This window comes from Podarcis gaigeae, assembly GCF_964106915.1.
Source record: "Podarcis gaigeae genome assembly, chromosome: 3".
In the NCBI taxonomy this organism is placed as follows: Eukaryota; Metazoa; Chordata; class Lepidosauria; order Squamata; family Lacertidae; genus Podarcis; species Podarcis gaigeae.
The window spans coordinates 87,057,683-87,070,349 of NC_139680.1; the positions used below are offsets into that span (position 1 = coordinate 87,057,683).

The following is a 12,667-nucleotide window of genomic DNA, read 5'->3' on the forward strand; positions in this document are numbered from 1 at the left end:
AGTAATAGACTTAGCAGTGTGGTAATTTCTAAGCTGGCAGTATACAACCTGACAGTATAAATATGCACATGAATAACAGGAGGAAGGATCAAAGCATTGGCTGAAAAAATATATGAAGCTGATAGATGGGGTCATCTGGAGACTGGGGCTGAGCTGTCACCAGCATGCTGGTGACCCCCACATCCATTTCCCCTTTTCATCCGAGTCAAGTGACGCCAGTGCTTTTTCTAGGAAAAAAAGAGGTGCCAGAACTCACTGTGAATGCCTTCCCTGTTATAATGGCAATGGTGCCCACCTAAGAGGTGCTGGAACTGAGTTCTGGTGAGTTCCAGCTTGGGGGGGGGAACCTGAGAGAAGCTATGGAAATGCTGAAATGGTGTCTGAAACAAGGGCTGGGTTGTGGCAGCTCATGGTTGATGAAACTGAAGCTCAATTATGACAAGATGGAGATGTGATGGTTCTTGGATCTAAGGATATGGTGCACAGGTGTATGTGTGAAGGCTCCATCACTGCAGTTGGTCACACTGTTTGCATGGAGGTTGGGGCCCCCACATCCATGTTGAGTAACACAGCAACACTAACACCTGAAGAGGACTCTTTAAGCAGAAGACTCTATAGGTTATGCTTGTGCTGCGTTGATATGAACTATGTTGCACAGATATGCCTGATCAGGAAGTCAGAGATACAGTAGCAGAGATACACCTGCCTGATTCCATCTTGAGCTTTTCCTCCCAGTGGACTATTGGTACAAGCTGTGACAAGTGAAAAGCTAGATGTCCACCTGTATTTCTCCCATCTTCTTGATGGACTAGATGCAAAGTCAAGCTCCTTGTAAACCTCACTTTCGCAGAGAGAGTCCAGCGCTGATCTTTGTAGTCTCTATTGTAGCACATATAATTGCACCAGAATCTGAGGTTACAGTGAAATTCCACAGCACCACCACCATCAAGCCTTGCAGCCTCTCCTTATAATTTAGAATGTGTCATTTCCAGCCCTAAGAGAAATGTAATTTTCAACCCTGATAGAAATGTCTTTTCATGGCCTAGGACCCTCATACCTACGGGACCGCCTCTCCCGGTATGCCCCACGGAGAGCCTCAAGGTCCATAAATAGCAACACCCTAGTGGTCCCGGGCCCTAAGGAAGTTAGATTAGCTTCAACCAGAGCCAGGGCCTTTTCAACATGGGCTCCGGCCTGGTGGAACGCTCTGCCTCATGAGACCAGGGCCCTGCAGGATCTGATTTCTTTCCGCAGGGCCTGTAAGACAGAGTTGTTCCGCCTGGTCTTTGGCTTGGAGCCAATTTGATTCCCTCCCCCTCCCCCTCTTTCTTTTTCCTTTCTCCTCCTGTGATGAGGCTGCATTTAATATTTTAATGTTTCAATATTTTAATGTTGTATTTTAATCTTGTTTTTAAGTTGTATTCATTCAACTTGTTTTTATTATTGCTTGTTAGCTGCCCTGAGCCTGGCCTTGGCTGGGGAGGGCAGGGTATAAATAAAAAGTATTATTATTATTATTATTATTATTATTATTATTATTATTATTATTATTTTCCTTCACTGATGTAACTACTGAGACCAGAGGAAGAACCTTATCCACTTTCAACATATGTTTTCTGTTTGTCTTTTGAAGCATTTATAATGCCAAGTGAAAAAGAAAGGAACAACTTGCTATTCATTTACTCTTAGTTGACCTCCTCCTTAATCCACCTTGTTTTACTTCTGAGCACCAGAGGCTGACATGGACTGAGATGCACTAGTCCAGCCTCTTATCTTGCATCCAACCAGAATCTAAGCCCTGGGATTTGTTGGCTATTCCAGGACCTGTCTCCTTATCTTACCCAGTTTAACACAACCTTTCTGACATCACAACACCTGCCAGTAGGATTAGAGGCCAGCTCTTTGTAAAATACCTACCCCAGCTGGCCTTTCAACACCTTTATATTAATCCAAATCCTTCAATCTCTACCACTGCTAAATTCAGAATCACAGTTCCTATTTAACAGAGAGTTGCCACAGCAAACGAAGCAACACTACAGAGATACATCACTATGTATCACTCAAGGAAGGGCCTTAGTTCAGTGGTAGGGAATCTGTTTTGCAGGCAAAAGCTCCCAAGTTTAACCTCCAGCATTTCCAGGTAAGGTAGGGAACGTCCCCAGTCAGGTAATGTGAAGAATCACTGCCAGTCTCTGTGCTGGATGGACCAGTGAGACAGCTTTCCATGGGTATTCTGTGGAGGTGTAACATTCTAAGGTAGGTTCAGAGATGAGATGCACTGCAGTAAGAAACATCCCCTACCTCTACCCCCCAAAAAATCTAAAATGAAATGCATTTGGATACCTTCATCAGCCAGAAGGAAACAGATAGAAGCCAGGAAACTTTTTAGGAAAACCTTCCAGGAGCCACATGCATTTAGAAGTTGTGGTATTTACAGCAGAGGTGGAGAACACAGGATGAATGTGGCCCTCATGGTTTCTCTCTCTGGTCCTCAGAACTCTCCTTGAGCCACAACACTCACTGGCTCTGCCAGGGTTGCTTTTTCCTGGCTGGACTGTGTTATTGTACTCTGGTAATGTCTCTGGCTTATCAGGATGGAGGATAGAGAGGGGTGGGTGTGTAAACAAGCCTCCTGTACAAAGGCAAAATTTGCATTTGTTGCCAGCTCTCTTTGGCCTCTGGCTCTTCCCACCGCTGTCGTGAAGCCCTCAAAAGATTGCTATGAATGGATTACAGCTCTCAGGCTGCCAAAGGTTCCTCACCCCTTATTTCCAGCCATAGGAAGTGACCACTCTTTTGCACAGTCTACAGAGATGTCAAAGACTTCATTTCACTGCAGCAAAGGAAATCAAACAAATGTAGGACAGGCAGATAAGGCCACAGAATTATTGTTATTAAAACTCCTCCCAAATCTCCCTCCGGAATAAAACTAACAAGAAAGTGGGGGGGGGGAGCAGGGGGGAGAAAACAAATCAAACAGAAATTTAGCAGCCTCATCTCTAAATGGCATGTTTTCAGTATCCCATACAGCATCTTTGTGGGCTGTTTAGTGACATGTTTACATCTGCTTCTGCCATGCAGGGCATTGGCAGCCTTCCAAGTTGAAGGTAATTCAGGTTATTATACTCTGAAGTAAAAAAAAAAGTGACAACCCCCCCTCCTTTCCAATCTGGAGATGGGGTGGGATCAAGAGCAACAGCTGGGACGATGGTAAGAGCTTTGTAGTACTATTGCAAATGGGATTACACACACACACACACCCCATTGCTACAACATGCCTTAAAGTGATTGTAACAAAATATTTTAGATGCAGATTATAAAAAGCATAGAGCACCCACTTCATTTGTATCAGATCTCCCATTACAAAATTGTACAAAAAGAATCCAATGCCAGTACAAAGCTCTTCTTTCCAGATAGACCACCCGTAATTTAACACTTGGAGCCTAAATACATCGATTTGGCTGGTTGCTCTGCATCAAGATGCAGTTCCTCGCCTCTGTAATTCATAGCTAGGGGTGGAAGGGAAATCCATTTTAAGTGGGCTATACATGGATTTGGGGTGGTTGTAGCCTGATCAAATTTTGCTGGATCAAAATGACCCTTGTGTCAAGTGTCCATTTGTGTTCACTCAAGCATTTTTTAAAAGCCCAGCTAAATATATGCAAAATGATACAGAATGAAATACATATCTTATGCACATAATATGTATGAAAGAGTCAAGCTGCATATGGGACTGCACTTCTGGCACAAAATTCCACATGTAAATAAATATATCCATCTTTTTTATATAGGTAAATGCATTGTGGTATCTGTTTATACGCTTGTTACTCTAGGAAACTAGGAGTGTAAATGCATATAATATTCTTACAGTATTATACATGTAATAGTGCATGTAATGGGCAAGGATTGTTCATATTTTTAGCCGAATGGGGACACTGAGATTAAGGTGCGAGACTAGAATTAGGGGGGGGGGGACCAGTGTGAATAAGCTTGATATCAAGATTTTCAGAAAGTGTCATCCCTCTTCCCAGCTAGGTGTATGTCTATTATTTACTACTTTCTGTCCTAGTTTCCCAGGCCTTTTCCCTTCTCGGCCCATCCCCTTTATGGTCTTCTCTCATTCTCTTCCTCTGGAATACTTTCTCCACCAATTCTCCTTCACCAACACCCTGTTATTACTATCCATTCTTACTTCTGCCTGAATATCCTCATATTATGAGCAGCTCACCCAATGGCAGCATGACATCAGTACAGCTCATCCAACAGGGACCATTCTGCTGATCTTGCCTCTCTGTGACATCACAGCAGGTCATCCCAATGCTGCCACCAAGCATCATCATCAATACTATGAACTGTCTGGATTGTTTAATTGGTTGGAGCATGGTGCTGATAACGCCAAGGTTGCAGGTTCAATCCTGGTAAGGGACAGCTGCATAATCCTGCATTGCAGAGAATTAGACTAGATGAGCCTCAGGTCCCTTCCAATTACACAATTCTCTGTGTGTATTACATTGCAGAGAATGGGGCAATTTAACCACTGCTAACATTCCCTGGGGATTGTCACAAATGCACAATACAGGACTTTGGGGGTTAAATCATCACAACTTTTATTTACCTGACCCATCAAGAATCTTCCCTAAATGCAACTATAAGCTGAATATACAAATAGGACTAAGCTCCCACTGTTTCCTCATACTGGGTCCAAGCTCGGCACCAGATGCTTGATGAAAGCTTTCACTGACAGCTCATCTTAAAGCTGAGCAGAGGACACCTGTTTACTTCACCCCACCTCTGCTGGTCAGTGTTTCAAAAGATAAAACCTCCAATCAATTGCACCAATCAATGCCCAACCAGCCAGTTAACAAGTGGAGGTAGGTTGTCTAAGTAGCCTCCTCCCAAAAGCTGACTCCAGGTGTTCACCAGCCATCACTACCTGCCGTTTAGTCGTGGTGGTAAATTGTCAGAATAGCCGAATCAGAAAACGTTGCACCCACATTCTTAAGGAGAAGTGTTGAATAGGTGTGTTGGGGGGCGGGAATGTGTTCCAATGTTCAATCATGGGGCATCCCCAAATATTTTACTCAGCCCATGGAAATGCCACTAGCTTCACCCCATGGGAGAGAGGAATGCCACACTGAAACCAGAGGTTGCTGGGAAAATGCCAGCAGTCTTTCAAGGGGGCCACCAAGGTTTACTCCAAATGACCACAGTTGGCCAGCATCCTCTCACTCCTGCCAGGGGAAGTCTCACAATCTCTTCTCTAGATAAGGCATGTGGCAAATTTGTCCCTGTCTAATGGTTGTACCCAGGGCTCCTGAGACATACCACACATTGGGGGGGCCCTCACCAGGGAACAAGGGGTGAGTGGAGATTTACATCAGGAACAAGGGGGTGGGAATGGGAGCCTGTTCTTTTAAGAAATGGTGGGAAATCTGGAGAAAGCAAAACAGCAGGTGCCTCAAGGGTTCACAGAGTCCAAGCCCAATCTTATGCATGTTCAGTCAGCAGTAGGTTTCCCTGGGTTCAGTTCTGCTTGCATTCAAAGACATAGCTTGAAGGATGGGAGTCATTCTTGGGTGCCCTTGGGGACAGATGATTTGCACCCTTTACAGCTGCAATGGTAAAGATTGACATCAAAATTTTGTTCAGTGTTTGCCAGCAACAGCTCAAGCCATTTTTCTGCCTGAGGCAAAGGACTGGATGGTGCATTCCCCATTCTGTACACCAAATCCAACTAGCCTGATAGTTGGATCCTACTTGATTAGTGGTGATGGAACAGTGTCTCCACCTCACTTGAGGGCAGGAAGCCAGCTTAAAGGCTGCAGGGCAGACCACACAGCACACATTTCTAGCCCATTTCTACCCCTCAGAATTTGCTGTCTGAGGCAGCTGCCTCATTCTGCCTCATAGAAGGGCCAGTCCTGATTGTGACAGCAACACTACCAAGCAACATTCTGTGAATAAAGAACTTTTTCTCAGTCAGGTGATGATCAGTTTTGCTACCATGAATAAACTCAGTATTAGTTGTACGTATTCACTGGAAGGCTTTTTATTCCCATAATACTAATAAAATTGTAACAGAATCAAAACAGCCTGAAATTAATTAAATTATCCTTAAGAGCTTTTTGCATCCTCTTCAACAACATTTATGAGCTATGCCATCATTTTAGTGGCATGATATAATGGAGTGTGTGTGTAAGAGAGAGGGGGTGGGGGAGAGAGGGGGGGAGAGAGATTGGTACATGGTTTTGGTATATTTTTATTTTTTGTTCTATAAGGAAATGCTGGACATTCACTCTACAGGTGATTCCTTATATTGAAGTGGAGAATTACCAGCCTGCAGGCCAACCTTGGAAGATGCCAGCAGTCCAGGGGGAATAGTTCGGCCCACAAGGGGATTTTCCCCAAACCATACCCACCCACACAGCAGCTGACACCCCCAGTGATGTCAGCTGATGGGCAGGAGTACAAGGTTAAATCATGCATTGGCTGCATGCCCTGCTGCCAGCAGGGAACAGGATCGCACAGCCAAGGCAGTAGGATTTAATCTCCACTCATCGGCTGATGAGTGGGGATTAAAGTACTTCTCAAAAACGCTGTTTGAAGCAGATTGTGTGCTTCTGCAGTCAGTCGGGTGGCAGTGGCAGGCTGCTGATAGGAGTTACACACAAGCTGCTTCAAATAGCACTTTTGGGGAGTAACGTAAGGCAGCCCCCATTTCAGCTGAAATGGGAGTGCTGGGGGTTGCTTCAAAGCACTTCTCAAAAACTGTGCAGCTGATCCCACTCCTTTTCATTTAACAGATTGCAGAAGCCCTTAAAACAGCCCCATACTCATGTCTCAGGCTGATATGGGATCATGAGGGCTGTTTTAAAGCCTTTGCAAGCCTCTCAACACTCCCCTTTCAGAGCTCTGAGACCAGGACTTTAAAGTGGGGAGAGATCTGCAAAGCTCTGCATTTGACAGGTGGGCAGCCAAACCCACCCGTCAATCATGCGGTGTCATACTGATGTGATGTGATTGACAGGTAGGTGGGCCTGTCCACCTGCCAAGTTTGGCCCATGAGGCTGATCATGATAAGGATTGGGCCTTGGGAGCCAAAAAGTTTCCCCACCCGGTGTATCTTCCTTAGACAGCCTCTCCAATCACATTTCTACTTATTAATGTTTGCCATGTTCCATTACTATCATCTAGAGACTTTAACAAATTGACATAGTTTTTAATAAGCCCTTAGAGTTTGATGATATAAACATGCTCTCATAATCTGAGTTCCCAGTAGTCTCTTAAGCACTAGGGGGGGAAATGATCTAATTTGTAAGCACAAGAAGAAAGCTACCCATTGTTTGCTTATATGGGTCATTCTGTGGTATCCCTGTTGCATTCAGAGGATGCCAGTATAACACACTAGACAGAAAAAAAGATGCAATGAACTTCAATGAACAGGTTATCACTTCCCTCATCTGCCACAGCTTTCCCTACTTTCCACACTTTCATCTGTGTTTTACAGTAATTAACCACTAGTACAAGTAACTCCCAAGGTCTGGATTGTGGGTGCTGAAAATCCAGATACTTCTTTAGATCTTTCAGTAACCATAGAACCAACCAGAGATCTCTGGCTCATGAAGGTATAGCTTTCAAGCTGCCAGAAACACACACGTTCCAAATTGTTTGGTATAATCTATGCTAGTTGTATATGCTTTTTCACTTACAATCACACTGCATCATGGTATTGCAGTCTTAAAGATGGGCACTAATTAATTAGAGGAAAAAGTTGTATTATAAGATTTATGGTGAAAGGATTGACATCTGGCAAATATACAAACATCATAAGGATATGAAATGATTTTTGATGTAAATGCACATACACAAGCACACTTCCTTCCTACACCAGTGAATTTGTCTCAAGAACAGCCAATATTAGTATGGTTACTGCAATTGTACAAGCAGGTTATGAATATGGTAGTCCTGAAATATTCTCTCTCTCTTTTTGCTTTTTTGTGATTTACTGGCCACAAACCTAGTTTCACGGTTCTTTAAATACAAGACAAGTCTAGTTTCATGGCTCCTAGCTCATTTTTAATTGGTTCTAGAATGATACAAAACTTTCCTGGTTGTAGTTAAAGCTGTACTTGACAACCTTTCAATTTGGCACCTGATAGATGATTTGATTGTTTATTTATATGCCTCTTCAAACTAGTGTATCTAAGGGGTGTAAAATACAAGTAAAATATACGGTAAGTTAGGTTGAACCACAAATCACAAATACCAGTTTAGGAAGAGGGGACGTGTTAAGCTCAGAGCCCTATGAGTCTCCAACAAAGTGGTTCTGAGTTAGATATCTTTACCCAGAAGTCTCTTGTTTATGACTGGATGAAGGGAAAACAGAACTTGGTTTCTGTCTTTGCAAGTATTGCTGGAGAGGTTTGGGGTGAAGTACAGAGACAGAAGCATAGATGAGTCGTGCCTTTCTTTCCTCCAAAGTGTCCCCCTCTCTTCTGAAGAGGAAAAAGTGCTCAAAGGCATTATTTTTCACTCCAGTCTATTGGCAAGAAGCTCAGAGAGAGGAGGAAATACCACCTGCATCTAACAAAGCTTCGCCCCAGTCCTTTTCCACACATGACAGTGCCCTTGTGCCCAGGAAAATAGCAATATCCCTATTCCAGAACAAGCATCTCTATACATGCATGCCCAAAGCAGACATGACTGCCACATTTCAAACACCAGTCGATGGATTGAAGGCTGTGGTGAAAGAGACAGAGTGAGATGACTTGCAAAGGACTGTCAGGGAGCTGTCAGCTCCTATCCCACCATGCAGAAAGGGATGCACAGAGGCTGCCATAGAAATGCTAAGTGGGCTGTTTACATTTTCTGAAGAGTAGGGGGAGGAGGAGGAGAGAAGGGAAAACTAAGTGGCTATATTCCACATTTCAATATAAACAAGTGTTGTTAAATGGCAGCAGCAACAGTGGAGAGGAAGCAGGCAGGCTGAGAGGAAGAGGAGCAGAACCAGGGCTCACAGTGAACCGTGGTTTTATTACTGTCTGCAGTGATGAAACTGCCTAGGCGAGATCCTGGAAACAAGGCACTCCACCTACAATGTTAATCAGCCAGAAATAAGAACTGGGTCCTGAATGTTATTTATTTCATCACAGTCACATTGCAGAGAAGACGGTTTCAAAATGCACACCATGCTGCAGAAGGTGCCAGTTCCCAAAGGTTATGAAGGTATATTTGGACAGAGTCCACCCCCCCAAAAAAAGCACAACCTCTTTTTCAGCAAATCATACACCCTAAAGGGGCTTTGCAGCCACCCTCACTCTGTTTTGACAAGAGGATGCAAACCACATAGATTGGGCATGTGCCAACTGCAAGCTAACTCTACTCAGGGTAAGAACCAAAGTGGGGATAAATGGGAGGCATCATAGGAAAAAGCAATGTCCAACCATGCTGTGTTTCTCCGTTTCCTCAAACCAGTGATGGTTCCAGCACACACAACCATTTCCATAACAGGATCAACATTTGCTACCCAGTGACACCTGAGGTGTCATAGCTTCTCCACATCCATGAAACCTAGAGGAATGAATTGGGGCCAGATCTTTGACTTCTTAGTGATTGGTACTGTGTATCTGAGAACATGCATGTTTACTCAGCAGTACATATGCTTAGAAGCACATTAGCGAAAAGCTCCTCTTCCAAGATTGTCCATCTTTCCTCCTGTCTCTGCATACAATGGTGGTGTTACTCACAAAAGAGTATGGAAGGAAATCCCCCACCTCTTTGATCGTCCCTTAGCATCTCCAGGAAATAGAAATAAATCACTAGGTGTGCCACACACAACATAGAGTCCTGCTACATGATCTCATTTCCTTTTTCTGTAGGTGTAAATGCATAGTGGCTGCCCATTTATCAATGGGCAAGGGGTTTAGAAAGTTCACAGTGGAGCCTCCCCAGCAATTTTCTGCTGGAGGATCTCTTGAATATGATTTCCCCTTTCTTCTTAATCTTAATTTGGTTCTAGAACACCAGTTTAATATATTTAGGGAATGTGAGTGTCAAAGAAAGTGATCAAGAGAGAATGCCCACTTTGATCTGTCATACTACATGCAATTGCCACCACTTCCACATCAACTGCCCAGCTCTTTCAGGGAACTGTAAACATCTGATGACGCTGGAGTGACATGATATGGCATAATCAAGGTGGGTCTCCATTCCTTATTTGCCCACCTTTCAATAGCTCTACTTGCTTAATCCCATTGGGACCCTCTTTTCCTTACCTATTCCTTTACATTATCAGGAATCTCTGTAAGACAAAGCGGGATTTCACCTGATCTCAGGTGTTCCCTTCCAGTCCTGCTGCCTCTCCTGGTCTCCTGCCACATATCTCCAGTTTCTATTTCTTTCTATGACATCTCCGAAGATCCTCTGTCCTTGAACTGTATGCTTTCAGACAGAACATAGTTTTATCTGCATAGCAAAGTTCTTCCTTAGCTTTAGAGGGTTTTTATTTTTATTTTTAAATCCCTAGATGGTTTCCACATATTTCTCCTTCCTTCTTTTCCCATAATGCTTGTTCTAACAGAATATTGTAATTTCTCCTGCTCCCCCTTTCCAAACCCGTTTTTGATCTTTGATCTACTCCAGCATAAATTATTTTAGATTTCTAGCAGCAGTTTTTTTTTTCCAAGGGAGACACACACCATGCAATTCCTTTGAACTCCTTTTTTCCCCTTATTAAATGCAAAGCAAAAACAAGACTCATTTCCCTCCGCAAGATCTCTGTTACCAAAGGTCTTAGAAACATACAAATAAAGTTATGCATTTCCCCACAAATGCCCTTCAAACCCACCTCAAATGCTCTCTAAGACATTAAAGAAAAGGTTATGTTATATATACAATGAGAGTTTGATAGGAAACACCCCGGCTCTTACCTTTGATGAATCACATTTATCCCTGGTTTGGAAATATAATCTCCGGAAGGTGCTTAGTTCTTCTTTCTATGCCATGCATCCTTGACGCCCCCCCCCCTTCTTCTTCAAATGAAAATATAATGATATTTTTTTAAATCCTCAGTCGATCACCAGTTATGCAAAATATATTTATAGGAAGAAACCTTGGCAGATGGACCCTGATTCAGCGAGGTCCAAATGACTGAATCCTTCAGATTTCTTAGTAATATCCACAGCACCCAAAAAACCCCGAAAGAAAACAGCAGAAGACGTGTGTGTGTGTGTCAGACAGAGAAGGAATAAACTTGCTCTTTCCCCCCTTTCTTTTCCCAAAGATAATTTTGAACGACTAAGCAGCCCTGCAGGCATATGGCTCCAAACGCATCCCAGGGTACCACACGCATGTGAGCATTGCAAGTCTCCAAGTTCACCTTAGCAGAGCTTCTCTGTGTATATGTGTGTATGCATGTGAGAACAGAAAAGGAGGGGGGATATCCACCCCTGTGCACACAAACACACAGAGAGACAGAGATGGATGGAGGGTGGGGGAAGAGAAGGGACGGGGGAAGAAAAACCCAGCAGACTCACTGGAGTGATCTCACGAAGTGCTCTAGATGGCAGAGCCGGCAAGGCTTGTAAGACAAGCGGTGCGGAAGAGGGAAGCGGGGGGGGGGGGGGACAGAGAGGAGAAGGGAAAAAAGGATCCACCCTCGCAAGCAGCTTGAGAAATTCTTCTTACCTCTCCCGATGCCGCGCCGTAAAGAAAGTAGGCTCTGCAGCAAATGCATCCATCTAGGCGCCCATCTCCAACAACAAACCTCGTTCAATACTTTCCAAAGAAAAGCGCGGGGGGGACCAGTCCCTTCCCCCAGGGAAAAAAAAAGCCGATTAAAAGCAAAAAAAGTAGGCGGAGAGGCTTGGGAAGCGGCAGAGGCGGCGCGGTAAGGGTAAGACTTATGGGGACAAGGCACCCGAAACCAAATAGTCCCAAACTCTCCGGCAGGCTCGCTGGGCGACCGTGGCGCTGCGCCGCTTTGGATAAGCCATTGCGTAACCAGGGACCCCTAAGCTGGAGAGACGCTGCCCGGCATGCTTAAATCCTCGGCAGTCTCGGTGAACATTTGTCAGCAGAAAGCATGTCAGGGCTCTGCGCGGAGAAGGAGGGAGGGGCGGGGAGGCGAGAGCAAAGCGCTGCCGCCTTTCGCTCGTGGGTGCTGAAAAGCATTGCTGCTGCTGCTGCTGTTGCTGCTAGGAAGGCAACTGTGCAAGGCGCGCACACGCCCCCCAAAAATGCAATGGGGAAGAGGGGTAAACTCTATCGGTAATACAGCTTCCCCCCCCCCCCCCATTCACACTGCTCTAGTGCTAAAAAGATGTTCTTGCAGACTTGCTATTTTAGGAACTTCGCTGCCAGGAGATGGGGTGTGGGAGTAGGGTGGGCAGGGACACGATTTGGAGAGGAAGCTTAAGAGGGCTGGTTTCTGGCTTCCTCCGTGGCTTAGGAAAGTCTGCAGTAAATAGCTAGATGGTTGGGCTGACCATGGAAGTCCCGCTCAGAGGAGACCTGCTGAAAGAAATGTACAGGACTAACTCAGGGTCAATTCAATCCGATGGCTCTGCTGACAGAACAACTTGCTTGCTTGTTTATTTATTGAATTTGCGCCCCATCTTTTCATCCAAGGAGCTCAAAGTGGCATGCATAGCTCTCCCACTTCCTCATT

The 12,667-nt window shown here is 44.5% G+C and overlaps 1 protein-coding gene across 4 annotated transcripts in view; it reads right to left on the reverse strand.

Moving 5' to 3' along the window:
- LRFN2 (leucine rich repeat and fibronectin type III domain containing 2) overlaps positions 1 to 12,189 on the reverse strand; it is a 241,983-nt gene extending 229,794 nt beyond the window's left edge. For 2 of the 4 annotated variants that reach the window (XM_083732327.1, XM_083732328.1), the window contains exon 1: positions 10,929 to 11,526. The gene's annotated coding sequence lies outside the window, so the exon portion shown is untranslated. The other 2 variants (XM_083732326.1, XM_083732329.1) reach the window with 2 other exon arrangements.
- Between the last annotated feature and the right edge of the window lie 478 nt (positions 12,190 to 12,667).